This window comes from Ambystoma mexicanum, chromosome 10, assembly GCF_040938575.1.
Source record: "Ambystoma mexicanum isolate Mex_15411 chromosome 10, UKY_AmexF1_1, whole genome shotgun sequence".
In the NCBI taxonomy this organism is placed as follows: Eukaryota; Metazoa; Chordata; class Amphibia; order Caudata; family Ambystomatidae; genus Ambystoma; species Ambystoma mexicanum.
This window is the reverse complement of record NC_090932.1, coordinates 1,082,476,630-1,082,492,404: the sequence shown is the minus strand read 5'-3', so window position 1 is coordinate 1,082,492,404 and position 15,775 is coordinate 1,082,476,630. Positions and strand designations below refer to the sequence as shown.

Genomic DNA, 15,775 nt, shown 5'->3' with positions numbered 1-15,775 from the left:
AATAGATCATTGTCAGGTAGGATTCGGTGAGGATTTGAGCACGATAGATCAAAGCCTCTGACTGCGACTGATTTGCGAAAAATAATCTGTGCTTAGACAGGTTAATGTCTACGCTGTGTTTATCGATCCACGCACGGCTTTTGATACGGTCCCACTGTCATGCTTTTTGAAGGCCCTCGAGGAGATTGGCATCCCTGTGGCTTTGCTCTCAGCAATCCAGAGTATCTATACAGGGAACTCAGCGGTGGTCCGCTGGAGCCCGGATGGAAGCACCTGCTGCAGCAACGACATCCACAAGGGAGTGTGGCAGGAATGTGTGCTGGCGCCTAGGCTGTTTTGTATTTTTATTTATTAAGTTTTGAAGAGGTTCTTGGCTGTTCAGACTAACTCCCCTTCGCTAGTAGGTGATAAGTTCTCCACATTGTTGTTTGTAGATTATGCAGTGCTCCTTTCTCTTACACCTGTCTGGGTGCATAAACAATTGCAGATTTTTGTGGAATTTCCCAAAAGGAATGGATTTTCTTTGAATATCAAGAAAACCAAGGCCATGATCTTCAATGTTAATTCCCAGAAGAAACAGAAGTGCCCATCTCTCTTCCTAGAGGGGGGTGTAATTAAGCAGGTGCAGTCCTATGATTACTTAGGTTTGAGAATTATGGCATCATGCAGGTCGAGAAGGCTAATCTCACTTTGGTTAGATATAGTGGGCCCTCACCAGATTTACCAAAGAGCATGGCAATGGGGCAGTGCGGGTCTCGCTGGAGGCTTATAGAGCGCAAGCACGCCAGGCAGCACTGTACAGAGCGGAACTCTGGGGACAAGTGGAGATCCAGTTCCGTGTAGTGGCTGAGACAAAACTTTTGAAAAATATTCTTGGGTTGCCCACTGCTGCCCTGAATACCCCAGTACTTTTGGAAACTGGGTTAGAGGGGTTTGAGACGATTTGCAAATTACGGCAGGTTATTTACTGGGCCAGTCTGTGGTCAAATCATCATCTCTGTAAATACAAAGAGGCAGTTGTGGATGTTTTGGCGCAGCAGGGGAGCTGCTCTTTAAAGTGGGCTGCTCATGTGAAAAGCTATTTGGGTTTGCTGGGATTGGGTAAAATCCCTCTGTGATTACATCTGTTTCCAAGGAAGCGATTAAGAGCGCAGCAGAGGCAAAGATTGGTTAGGACATTCTTGGATAATCCAGGACCTCAGAGCAGCTGGCCCAATATCTTTCAATAAAGACACGAGGAGTACCTGAACCATGTCTCACTCAGGTGGGAAAGGGCGCTATACTAAAAGTTCTGCATTGGAACTCTGAACTGCCGTATTTCGGCATAGATGTAATAATGCCAACTCCACATCGTGTATTCTTTGCGGCGAGCCCGAGGAGATGGTGCAACACCACTTATTACTTTTTCCCGCCACCAAGCCCTTGAGGTAGGGTTTCCTGGAGCCTTTGTTCCTAAATCGCACCTGCAGGTCCTTTGTTATTGCTATGGCAATATGTCTGGGCACTGCAGACGCAGAGGCTGTTCTTGCCACTACAAGTTACTTGAGTTGGACAAGAAATTCACATGAGAAAGGCCATGGTGTTGAATAATGCTATGGGATAAAGAAATCTGCTTGTCGAGTTGTCTCTTTCTTTGTAAAATGTTGACTCTGTTTTATTTGTTCTCTGGCAAAGTGGTTATTTTGTATTTTGTGTGGAAGTGATCGATTTTCAAAGTGATCATGATGTTGTAGCTGATGTGGTTTTGTTATTTTGTACTGCTTTTATGACATTGTCGAAATAAAGCTGATAAAGTAAAGTTTAAAATAGCAGTACACAAAAGAGTGAAGGATGTAAGGTGAGGGCACGAGGAGCGGTGGGGAAAGAGACCAGGTGAAGTGAGGTTGGTGGAGTGGAGCTTTGACGAGAAGCAAGAGAGAGGACGAGAAGCAAGAGAGAGAGCGAGAAAGAGAGAGAGCGAGAAAGAGAGAGCGAGAAAGAGAGCGAGAAAGAGAGAGAGAGCGAGAAAGAGAGAGAGAGCGAGAAAGAGAGAGAGCAAGAAAGAGAGCGCAAGAAAGAGAGAGCGCAAGAAAGAGAGAGCGCGAGAAAGAGTGCGAGAAAGAGAGTGCTAGAAAGAGCGCTAGAAAGAGCGCGAGAAAGAGCGCGAGAGAGAGAGGAAAAAGAGAAAAGAGAAAGAGAATAAGAAAAAAATGCTAAGGCAAAACACAGAGAAAACAACATTCTATAATCTGACCTGGGGAGTGTTAGGATAGGAAACCCCTAGAAGAAGTCCAGAGGGAGCCAGATACAGAAGGCTATGCCCTTTACACCCTCACTTTAACTTGTTTTAGATAGTAAGGGTAACTGATCGCTACTTGGTAACCTGAGGTTTAGGAGCACCTGGGATATGGAGGTGGGAGCCTGCGGGAAAATGAGGAACATCCACAGTGTGCCCTTATCCAGGATAAATCAGTTAAAAAGTCTGTTATAAAAAAAAAAAAACATGAACCATACTTTAGAGTCTGGGGGGACATCTGTGACACAGTGTTACAAAAGGATATTGGTTAGCAACTTTCAGTAAACCAAAACATGGTACCCTCTGAAACGTGGCTTCCGATTAGGCCTTACAGCGGTGGATGTGAAAAGTGCGAGAAAGGACTGCTCCCTCTTCCCGCTTTAAAAAAAGAAAAGAAGAATAAATCAAACGTGCCTCTCCAGGAATTGAACCTTCGTCTGCTAGGCCATAGTCTGGGACATTAGCCACTATACCAAACCTTAGCTGACATGTGTGAACAATTTGAAAGACAAGACCATATTGGACGACTTCTGCTCTGTGACTGGGGGGGGCCGAAGGGGTCTGGGGGACCCTGCTCTCTCAATGAGTCATGCAGCTGTCATCTTTCCAGCACTACAGCCGAGGTCCTCCTTCACTCTGCGCTTCTGCTAAGAACCTTTGGGTGCCACAGGGAGAAACAGATAAAGGAGGCAGCATGAGATGTGGCACATGCCGGCTAGATAGCAAAAGCAAAACATACTTGCCTTGAGAACAGAAACCGAGTGGCCTCTACGTAACACTGACAACCAAACCTCAGCGCAAAGCCAGGCGAGCAGGGAACGAGCCGGAGTTGCCTGAATCTCAGGCGGGCCCCACCGCGGAAGCCAGGCGAAAGCGGGAACGAAGGAGAAGAACAAGTTACTTACAAACTGGTAACGTTCTTTCGATTGGATGTTCCTCCAACGTATTCCTCATCTTTGATGTATTCCATCCAGCTTCAGCTACTTCGGAAAATAAATTTCGGCAGAGGGTGCCGTGCGTCCAGTCGATGGTCCCTCGAAGGCCTCCTTCGAGGGTGACGTCATTGGGTGTATAAGTAGCATGCACGGCGCCCGCTGGCCTCAGTTTTGTATTTCCCCCTTTTATTATCGATTTTCCACTGTGTTAACTGTGCCGGTAGACATGTATTTGCCTTGCGAGAGTCGGAGTGACAACAGCCCGGGAAAAATCTACAGGGGGGTAGGTTGGGAGGGAGATGAGGAATACGATGAAGGAACATACAATCGAAAGAACGTTACAAGTTGGTAAGTAACTTGTTCTTCGAGTGGATTGTGTCCTCCAATGTATTCCTCATCTTTGATAGACTCCCAAAGCAGTAAGGATAATTTTTATGGAGGAGGGATTAGATTTTTTCAATATCTTCAGATGGCTGAGTATAGGACTGCTCTGCCAAAATTTAGCTCCTTAGATTGGGAAGCATCTAGGTTGTAGAATTTTCAAAAAGTATGCAGCGATGACCAAGTCGCTGCTTCACAAATGGACCTTATAGGAACACCTCTTTGCAGAGCTGTAGACGAAGCGATGCCCCTGGTGGTATGAGCCCTTAGACCTTCTGGTGGGTCTTTTCCCGCCAGTCTGTAGCATTTCGAAATGCAAAGCACAATCCAGCGTGATATTGTCTGTTTTGTTAGTGACTGACCCAATCTTTTTCCTGTGTAGCCAATAAACAGTTGGCTGTCCAATCTAAGCCTAGAAAGCCTAGAGATATAAAAGCTTAAAGCTCTTTTTGGATCCAACCTGTGTAATCTTTCCTCCTCCTTACTAGGATGGGGTGGAGGATAGAATGCATGTAACACAATTTTTTGATTTAAATGAAACTCAGATACCACTTTTGGTAAAAATGAGGGTTTAACCTTCAGCACAACTCTGTCCTTATGGAACACAGTATAGGGTGGCCCAGAAGACAGTGCCTGCAGTTCGCTCACTCGTCTTGCAGATGTTAAAGCAACTAGGAAAGCAGTTTTCCATGTTAGTAATCTTAATGGACATGTGTGCAAAGGCTCAAAAGGAGCACACATTAAGAATTTTAGGACCAAATTGAGATCCCAAATTGGTACTTGAAATGGGTGAGGAGGAAACACATTAGTGAGTCCTTTTAAGAATTGTACTATCAAAAGGGATTTTGAAGTAGGAGCATTCTTCCGACGAGCGCTTGAATATGGAAAGCGCAGCAAGATAATCTTTAATGGTTCCAACATTCAGACCTCTATCTGCTAGGGTCAGAAGAAAGTACTTCCGGAACAGAGCATAGAAAATGATCGACATTCTTTTCTCTGCACCAGTTGCAAAACTTTTTCCAATGGCAACGGTATAGAGACTTTGTTGCTGGTCTTCTTGACAAAAGCAACACCTCCATAACGTCATCTGGAAGGTTCCAATCCCTGTATCTCAGCCTTTCAGATACCAAGCATGAAGGTTGAGCGGTTTGACCTCTGGATGGAGAACCTGACCCTCCATTTGAGAGAGAAAGTTCTCTCTTTGAGGAAGAGATACTGGAGGACAGATGGACATGTCTAGAAGGTCCGGCTACCACGTTCTCCTGGCCCAATCCGGGGCAATTAGGATCATGCGGCTCCCGAAGCGTCTCAGTTTCCTGATGACCTGAGGAATGACGGGAATCGGAGGGAACACATACAATAGTGGGAAATTCCACTCCACCACGAACGCGTCCCCCAGGGCTCCTCTCGAGGGAAATTCCCTTGAGCAATACCTTTCGCACTTCCGGTTGATACCGGTCGCTAATAGGTCTACCTGAGGGGTTCCCCATAGGGCGAAGATCTCTAGAATGACTTCCTGAGCCAGTTCCCATTCGTGTGACACTGTGCTCTGCCTGCTCAGAGCATCTGCCGTCATATTCTCTTACCCGGCTAGGTGAACTGCCGTTAAAGAGATTCCTTATTGAATTGCCCAATACCAGAGTTGCATTGCCTCTCTGCACAGAGGTAGTGACCCTACACCTCCTTTTGTTTAGATAATGCATGGCCACTGTGTTGTCCGTCATTATCAGGACATTGTTCCCTCTGACAGATGGCAGGAAAGCCTTCAGCGCTAGTCTGATTGTGCTCAGCTCCAGAAGGTTGATGTGTAGTTTGGACTCCGATGGAGACCAACGACCGCTGATTGTCAGATCATTGGCATGAACTCCCCACCCCTTGAGTGAGGCGTCCGTCACTACTGTGATCTCCGGCCATGGCTGCCAAAAGGGTTCTCCCTTCAGAATATTCTCTGAACAAGTTCACCATAGAAGATCCTGACGAACCTTGTTCGGAATCTGGAGAAGATCTGTCATTCGACCTGAGAACTAGGACCATTGAGTCTTTAGAGCCCATTGAAGGGATCTCATTCTCAGATGTGCCTCTGGCACCAGAAAGATGCAGAATGTCATTAGGCCCGAGCAACCTTAAGAAGTCGTAAGCCTGAAGATTTTGGGTGTTTTGGAATTTGGAAACCATCTGAAGAATGTCTAGAGCCCTCGACCTGGGAGGCGAGCTCTTTCCCAGGGATGTGTCTAACACAGCTCCTATATATTGGAGCCGTTGAGAAGGTGTCATTTGTGACTTCTTGAAATTGAGGGAGAAGCCCAGACTGTGGAGGAAATGGCAGGTGACTTTCAGGTGATCCATTGTCTGTTCGGCAGATCGTGCTCTGTTCAACCAATCGTCCAGATAGGGGTAGATATGAATCCCCCCCTCTCCTGAGGTGTGCTGCCACTACCACCATCAATTTGGTGAAGACCCTCGGGGCGGAGGTCAATCCGAATGGTAGGACTCCAAACTGATAATGTGAGTCGCCAACCACGAACCTCAGGTATTTTCTGTGCTTGAGATGAATCGGCACATGAAAATAAGCATCCTGGAGGTCCAATGACACCAACCAGTCCTGAAGTTGAAGGCCCTGAAGGATCTGAGAAAGAGTGACCATCTTGAACTTGTCCTTCCTGAGGAACTTGTTCAAGTTTCTTAAGTCCAGGATGGGTCTCAGTCCTCCGTCCTTTTTGGGGATCAAAAAATACGGGGAGTACCATCCCATGTTCCTCTCTGCTGCAGGTACCGGTTCTATAGCACCGTACTCCAGCAGGGTTAGAACTTCCTGCTATAGGAGCGGGTCCGAAAACTTCAAAGGGTGTCTCCCTAGTGGATTGCTTTGAGGTTGCGTTAGAAAAGGAAGGCAGTAACCTTGGGCTATTATTTCTAGAGCCCAAACAGCTGAAGTAATGGCTCGCCATTCTTGCAGATGCTGTGACAGCCTGCCTCCTACAGGTGTTTTGTGATGCAAGTCCTCAAAGTGGTTTTGTGGCGGTTGCTGCAGCTGCTGATGGCAAAGAGGCTGTAGCTGGAGCTGGAGCTGGCTTTGCACGTTTTGCTCGTGCACCGCGAGTGGCCTTTCTTTGGCCCCTTTCACTGGCCATTCCTCTCGTTCTTCCATATGAGGAGTAGTAACGATAGGATCATCCCCTCCAAAATTGATTTGTTGTACGAAAGGGCTGAGGTTGCCTGATAGCAGCTCCCAACGACTTGGCAGCTGCCTTTGAGGTCTGCAATCTCTCAAGGCTCTCGTCAGCCTTGCTGCCAAAAAGGTGAGCCCCGTAAAAGGACATGTTCAGAAGACTGTCCTGTACGTCTGGTGCAAAACCTGACTTCCATAACCATGCAAATCTACGCATTACTGTGCTAGTGGCCATGGACCTGCTCACACTATCAACAGTGTCCAAACCAGATTCAAGGGATTCCTGCATAGCTTCCTTTCCATCTCTAACAATGGCTAGGAATCCTTCCCTTTCTTCCCCTTCTGGTATGTGCTCCGCCACTATTGCAATGCACTCCCACAGAGTGTACGAAAACTTTGCCAAGGCACAAGTGGAGTTGGCTGATTTTAATGCCATGCTCCCAGCTGAAAATACCTTCCGTGCCCAGCCATCCACACGCTTATCGTCCCTGTCTGGAGGGATAGACGGGTACGCAAGTTTGTTAGAAGCTGTGGCTGCCTATATGACCAAACATTCGGGAGTGGGATGTTTAGACAGATAGCCGGGGTCGCTACTGGCAGGGCGGTATTTTGAAGTAAGGGATTTATTCAATGGAGGAATAGAATCCGGCGTCTCCCAATTTTTGGCCACCCTATTTTGTAAGGCCACATGGAAAGGTAGAATTGGGTCTTCAGTAGGACCATGGTCCAGTATGTCTGTAAGATCATCTTGGACAAATTGGGCTGTAGGCCTAGCCCAGCCCAAATAATCTACTACCTTAGTCTTTAACTGACGGTATGATGGATTGGCATGTTCACCTGGCTCTGGTCTACCAAATTCATTTTCTGGGGACGTATCAATACCACTTGCATTGTGCAATGATTCAACCAAATCCTTCATCCTGCTTTCCTCTGAAATCAGGCATTCAGGAACATTTGGAGTACCAAATTCAAGCCCAAAAGGTACATTTTCCTCATCAGATCTTTCTTGTTCCTCAAAAATTGAGGTCAGGGATTTGAAAAACTCCTTCCTAAGCAGAGGCTTGAAAACCTTCTCTGGAGGAGGTGGAGGAGGTAGAGGAGGAGTGCTAATGGATCCTGAATGCAACATAGGTGTTTTAGCCTTTTCTTTCTCTCTTCCTAGCTGATCTTGTCAAGCTGGAAGTTTCGGCGTCAAGGGCTTCGGCATCGACAAAGGCGTTGATAACGTCGATGTAGTACCCAAGGCACTCTTCAAAGACTTGCCATTCGAGGTATGTTGGGTCTCGGACGGCGTCGGTGACCTCGAGCGGTCGACTCGACTCGAGCGATCTTTTTTGCTCGGCGTCCTAGAAGGTTCTCTATCCTTCCTCCTTCGATCACCCGGGCTCGAGGGCGCGCGAGTGTCGGAGCGATAATGCTCCCGGCCGGCTTCCGAGGAAGGCATGGACTGAGGCTTCGCTTTCCCGAACACCTCCATCATTTTTACTCTAAATGCTTCCCATTCTTCGGATAATGAATGTTTTGAGGGACATTTCATCCTTTTTGGGGATTCGTCCGAAGACGAAGTGGAGGGGGACCTGTGGCGTTGTTTCTTCGATTTTTTCATCGAAGACAACGAGCGATGGGAATCGCTTCGGGACCTGGACCGATGCCTTTCGCGTCGAGGAGATTTCTCCTCACAGGACTTCGACTCGACGCTAGAAGCTTTTCGGTCGAACTTAAGACCTACCTGCAGTTTTCCCCTCCACTCTCGCAAGGCTTTCCCCGTCATCGTCTGACACTTCATATACAGGCCTCCATGTCGTGGCCTTCTCCAAGGCACCATAAGCACTCTCGGGGCGGATCAGTAATCGACATTTTTGAGCCACACGATTTGCATTTTTTGAAACCCGATTTCGGGGTCGTGGTCGGAGTCGATGACGAAGACATATTTCGTTATTTATTCTTTCTTCACAGAACTCGAGGCGCGCCGAATCTCCGAAGCAACGTACACTGCGGAAAAACGGAACTGAGGCCAACGGGCGCCATGCGTGTTACTTATACACCCGATGACGTCACCCTCGACGGAGGGCTTCGAGGGACCATCGACTCGAAGACAGACGCACAGCGCCCTCTGCCGAAATGTATTTTCCGAAGCAGCTGAAGCTGGATGGAATACATCAAAGATGAGGAATACATTGGAGGACACAATCCACTCGAAAGGAGCCCTGCCCAAACCCAGGTAACCGGAGGCAGAGGAAGGAAGGAGCCCCACGTGAGTCCGCCGGGCCTCATGACAAGAGCAGAGAGGAGACGGGGCACGCAGACAGCCAGGGGCCCCAGTTGAAAAGGGGAAAAAAGAGCTGATCTCCGATAAAAAGTTTATGCTCTAGTTTAAGCGCAAGTTAGGTTTTACTTATGTTTGGGAGACAGGTACTTCGTGTTGGGGTGGAGTATGGGGTGGGGGAAAAGGGCAGTTAAGTTTGTTTTTGTATTGTTTTAAAATTATGGTGCATTCATGGATTCATTGAGCTACTTCGACGAGCATGTGTCGCCATGTGCTACCCCCAAACGGCAACACACCCTCCCCGCGACCAGCCCCCGCATAATGCTCCTATGCAACAGCTCTCAAAATCCTGTGAACCCGACCCTAGAAGTTATTAATGCCACCTACAATGACCCATTCACCACCCCATGAGCGACCCAAATCCCTCAAATTGATCACATTGAACATGAATGGGCTAGGCTCCGGAATTAAGAGACGTCTTGTGATGCAATTCCTGAACAGAGACTACCCAGACATCGCCCTACTTAATGAAACACACTTACCCGGTACCAATTGCACTTTCTTTCGAAGAACTAATTACCGTGTGGCACTACATGCGGGATACACCATGGGATCCAGAGGGACACTCATACTGGTTCACAAACGCCTTCCACTCGAAGTACTGACAGTAGAACGGGATCCCAGAGGTCGCTATGTGGTAGCAATTGGAACACTAGGGGGAGAAACCTTGGCCATAGCTTCAGTGTACTCTCCGCCAGGGCTCGGGGAGGAGTTATTAAAAGACCTGGTTATCCTCATGGCAAAACACCAACCCGATATGTGGGTGTTGGGGGGCAATTTTAATGATGTCGTGTGCAACAGTAGGGATCGCATTCACATTAGAGACCGCAACCCGAGCACCTCCACTAATCTGGCTAAATTTCTCTCGGCTCTGGGCCTCCGAGATGTGTGGCAACACCTTCACCCTGACACCGAGGCATACTCGTTCCACTCTGGTGCACACGGCTCCTTGTCTAGATTGGATTACTTTCTCCTCCCGAACACCGACATACACAGGGCGGCAGCCGCGGCCGTGCTCCCCCGTGGCATCTCACATCACTCACCCCTGACAATGGTGTTGGGGATGCAAGGCAGTGCCCCTCTCCCCCCCCCAAATCATGGAGATTGAACAGTTACTATCTGGGTTTCCCTGACTTTGTCGACCGGGTCACCGAAACAACGAATAAATACTTTGAAAACAATACCACTACAGTGGATGACCCCGTTATCATCTGGGAGGCATACAAAACAGTGCTGAGGGGGGAGATAATCTCCTGGACAGCAAACAAAAAGAGGGAACGGCTCTGGGAACTAGCAAAAGCAGAAACCGAAATGAGCGACAGGAAGACCAAATACGTTCTCGACACATGCTCTGAGACCCTTAGATCCTTCAAGGGCGCTAGAGAAAGGCTTCGGAACATCGAACTAGACAACGCTAAACAGGCCCATCGGCAGTCCAGAGCGAGGGTCTATGAACATGGTGACAAGGCGGGGAAAATGTTGGCTTGGCTTGAGAGGAGAGACGAGGGTCAGCGCCATGTCAGAGAAATTATAACTCCTCAAGGTGAGAGATGCCATGCAGACCGTGAAATATCGAAGGTGTTTGCGGACTTCTATGCCACGCTGTATGGCTCCCCGGTATCACCACTGAACCCTTCTCTCCTTGAGGACATTGCACTGCCCCAGCTGTCGGAACAGCAAAAGGAGCAATTGGACGCGGCTCTGACCGAAACAGAGATAGCTGAGGCCATGGCCCAATTACAGTCCGGGAAAACACCGGGCCCCAACGGATTCCCGGTTGAAACATGGAAGAAACTGGGCGGGGAAAAACTAGCACCATACCCTCCACATGATGTTCCTCGGGGCTCAGGAGCAGGGTACCATCCCGCCAGACCTATGTAAAGTCACGATCATCGTCATTCCCAAGCCGGGCAAACCACCGGAGCAGTGCGCCTCTTATAGGCCCATCTCACTACTTAACACCAAAACCAAAATCCTTGCCAAACTCCTAGCTAACCGGCTACAATCAGTCATTACATCGCTGATCCATCCAGACCAATGTGGGTTTATGCCACATAAGTCAACGTGGATGAATATACGACGCCTCCACCTACTATTAGAAAGAGCCCCAGTCATACACGGACCGCTGGCATTACTGGCCATAGATTTTGAAAAGGCGTTTGATTCGGTTCACTGGGACAGCCTCTGGGAAACCATGCGGAGAATGGGCTTTGGAAACGACTTCCTGAGCTGGGTACAACTCCTCTATACAGACCAACATGCAGAGGTGAAGGTAAATGAGTGGCCCTCTGAGTCCTTTCCCCTCGGTAAGGGCACGCGACAGGGTTGCCCCATGTCCCCCCTCCTCTTCGCTCTGGCAATAGAGAGACTCGCTTTATGGCTCCGCCAAAGCGAGGAATGGACCAGATTTAGATGGCCGGAGGGACATGAGGATAGGGCGTCTCTTTATGCTGACGACCTTTTGATCTATCTGGGTGACCCGATACGAACCTGCCCCATAGTGACGCAGATGCTTGTTCGCTTTGGGGAATTTAGCGGGTTGAAAATTAACTGGAGCAAGTCAGTCCTCTTCCCGGTGAAGGGAGGTACACAAGCCATTCCCCAGGACTGCCCGTACAAAGTAGAATCAGCTGGATTCCGATATCTGGGGATTTGGGCATCAGAGGACTTGACTCGTTACACATCCCATAATCTCCAACCAATCATGGACCGTTTTAGAGACGATGTCCGCCACTGGAAACTCCTTCCGTTGACACTTATGGGCAGAGCCGCCCTCTTTAAAATGATTACCCTGCCCAGATTTCTTTATGTGTTACAGAATGCCCCGCTTGAAATCCCAAGACTCCGAATTCAACTGCCTCGACAATCTCCTTAGAGAACTCATATGGGGAGAAGGTCAACCCCGCATTGCATTAGACACACCGCAGAGATCGATCTGGGAGGGAGGAATCAGCGTCCCCCGCCCCCGAGTATACTACTGGGCCTCGCAGCTAGCTGTGGTCAATGACCTACTACACGGAGACCGGGAGCTACCACATATAAAGGCCGAAATAGCAGCCCTGCACGATACAGACCCACTTCACTTGCTCTATCAGCCCCTGGGAAGACCCTCCCCACAAACAATGGCCGCGCATGTTACCATGGTTTGGAGACGGGCACATGCTTTTGTAGGTTGGAAAGACAAGATCACTACTTCACAACCCCTGTGGTACAACAGTAACCTGAAGGAGCTGGGTAAATTTAAACCATGGTCCAAATGGGAGAAGGCCGGTATCACCAAGATCGGGTACGTACTAGAGGGCGAGGAAATTGCCTCATTCGACACTCTGCAACTAATGTTCCAGATCCCAACAACTGAACAATATCACTATACTCAGTTGGCGCCACGCTCTACGAATACATATTCAGTCGGACTCTGCCATTCCCGAAAGGACACCCATAGAACGCAACATACTCCCGGCAAATATCCCCACCAAATGCACCTCTATATTGTATAACCCCATGGCCTCATTTGCCACCCCGGAACTCTCTCACCTAAATCCAAATGGGAGGCAGACATGGGAAGCATAGACCCGGAGGACTGGTTCGAAGTCCTAATGCACGCCAGGGAAATTGCAATCTCTTCCAGGCTCCGCCTGGTGCAGCTGAAAATCTTACATAGAATATATTATCCTAGAACTATGATATACAGATGGGGGCAGGCCCCAAACCCGAACTACCTCCGATGTGGGACAGAAACTGGAACATTCATACACATCCTTTGGGAATGCCCCCGAATCCAGACTTTCTGGGGTGAATGCTGTGGGGAGCTGTCCAGAACACTGGGTCGAACCATCGCACTAGATCCCAAAATGTTGTTGGGCACACTCGATGAAAACACTGCAAATAAATGGGAGGGATTGCTCCTAGCAATGGCTGCACGACTGATGAAATGCAACATGGCACAGAAATGGGGTGCTCGGGACTCCCCGACACTGGATCAGTGCGCAGATGACATGGACACTTGTGCAATGTTGGAACATAGAATCTACAAGGCACGGGGATGCCACACCTAAGCTTCCAAAATCTGGGGGAAGTGGGAGGAGCGGGATTCCCGGTAGCTTCTACCAGTTGGCAGGAACGCGCACTGGGAACACATGAAGCCGGCTAAAAATAGGACTCATCAGACTCTCACCATACTTTATTATTGATTTAATCTTCGAATGCACAAGTTTTGTTTTGTTCATCTTTATGATCTTGTCTCTTGGTTTGTATGTTAATTATGTTTGTCGAAGAAATCAAAATATATTATTAAAAAAAAGAAAAGGGGAAAAAAAAGGCAACACCTAGAGATTCCCCCGAGGGCTAGGGGCAGCATTCAGAGCGCACTGCGCCAACACCAGCCCAAAGGAGCACACAGGGGCCAACCACGAGAGCGGTAAGACCCACAGCAGAAGGAGAAGCACAGTAAGGCGGAGGAGGCGGCCCACAGTTGCCCTCACCAAGCAGGGCCAGACCAGCCCAGGCTGGGAAAGACGTTGGGCCAGAATGGGCAAAGGGGAGAAAAACCATGTAAGCACCACATAACCCTCACAGCGGATGCAGCAAACACTAAAGCATTAACAATGGGGTGCTTCCCCCCACTCAGATAACCCACCGCTTCCAGCTAGCACGGGCGGCTCCAGGGCTCCCGTGCGACATAGGGCCCACTAGGGCCAGCCGGACTTGCACTCTCAACCGGGGGTGGGGAGGCCCACAAATTCGGGGTGCTCCCCCGTGGATCATATATCGAAGCACACCTACAAAACAGCGACCCCACAGCCCCCTGCGGATGGGGGGCGAAGGCATACTGTGTGGCTATAGGCACTGAACTGGGACGTGGGTTGGAAGGGGTAAACACCCCCCACCCCCCATGAATACCCCCTACCCAGAGGCAGGGGGAACAACAGGTGCTTTTGAGAGGACGAATTGTCAGAAATAAAGGGGTCCCCCCTTGGGACACAGGCCAGGGCAACACCAGAACCGGTCAACCTATCGAGGGCGGGGACCTCCAAAACTTCGTCCCATAAAGGTGGTGGCTCCTGGGAATTCACCCGGGGCATGTGCCCGCCAAAGAACAACAAGCCTGACAGCGGGAGTATCAAAGGACGAGACATCCCCTTTGAAGGAAGAGTTGGCCCGAAAATGTCCATCCCCTTCCCCCATACATCAACCACGACTTCGAGGAGATACAGAGGCCCAAGGGGTCTCTAACTCTTCCTACAAGAATCCCACTGGACAAGGGGAAAAGAACCAAGTATTCGAGGGGGAGGGATAGGGGAGATTTTCTATGCCTCACAAATCCAAAAAGAGGTGGGTGGCAATTTTGTTGGCTAAGGACCTTGGTTTCAAAATGGAGGCTTTGCTGAAAGATCCAGAGAGTCGCCATTTGTCCATTAAAGGTAGTTTACAGGGAACCCAATTAACCCTGACAGCGGTATACAGACCAAACGAAGGTCAGGCCCAATTCTGGGAGGGGGTAAGGGACAAACTCCAACTCTTCATTGTAGGCACACTGATAGTGGGTGGAGACTTCAACATGGTACTAAATCCCTCGAGAAACAGGAAGAGGATGTCCCCCCCCCATTCCTTCCGGGTGGCCAATGACCACACCTCACAAAGTTTTCGCAAGACTAACCATGATCTGGGACTGGAAGATACGCTCCTGAGAATGATCACGGGAGACCCTCCATACACATACTATTCCAGGATACACAAATCCTTCAAGGATCGACTATATCCTGATCGATGACACCCTCCTTCCTCACATGACAGACCACAGTGTAGACTCATTCCCCTGGTCCGACCATGACCTGGTAAGGATCACCCTGATGGGAGGCTCGGGTCGGCAATGGAAGGGTCGGTGGAAGTGCAACGATGTTCTACTGAAAGATATGGTAATCGCTAAGACGGTGCTAAAGAACATCGTGGAATATTTTGCATTGAATGATAATGGGGAGGTCCACCCACACACACTATGGGATGCATTCAAGTCTACTATACTGGGGGGGTCCTGATAAAAATAGAGCAAAAAAAAAAAAAAAAGGGGGAGAGGGAAACCCAGGAAAAAGCCCTCAGAGAGAAAATATCAGAACTACAAAGGGACACTCTCCGGGTAGCTCTATCACCCCAGCCCAGGCAGCAGCACTTGACCAGTACAAGATCCAACTGAAGGATCTTCTGCTGAATAAAACAGAGAAGAGCCTCCAGTCCCTTAAACAAAAATATTACGAAAAGGGGGACAGGGCGGATAAAATACTGGCGTGGAAACTGCGAGAGGCCCAGAAGAGCAGGATGGTGAAAGCCACAAAAACCGACGCAGGGGCACTAAAATACAACACCCCGAGTATCGGTGATGCCTTTCGGCGTTACTACGAGAGGCTTTATGAGTCTGAATTTGGGGTTGACAACTCCCCAAATATCAGAAGAGGAAATAATTCAGGTAATTAAGGGGATGAAAGGAGGTACAACGCCAGGGGAGGATGGGTTCTCAGTGAAATTTTACAAAACATTTCAGTCCACACTGGCCCCCCACCTAGCCACAGTGTTAAAGCGGTCTTCTCGGGGGATATCCCTACCCGAAACCATGATGGGAGCCATCATAGCAGTACTACCTAAGGAAGGAAAAGACCCAACTGAATGCTCCTCCTATAGACTGGTATTGTTGCTTA

At 49.0% G+C, this 15,775-nt stretch overlaps 1 protein-coding gene across 1 annotated transcript in view; it reads right to left on the bottom strand.

The window, feature by feature from the left end:
* The window catches only part of GMCL1 (germ cell-less 1, spermatogenesis associated), a 979,035-nt gene that overhangs the window by 323,637 nt on the left and 639,623 nt on the right, over positions 1-15,775 (bottom strand). The window lies entirely within an intron of this gene.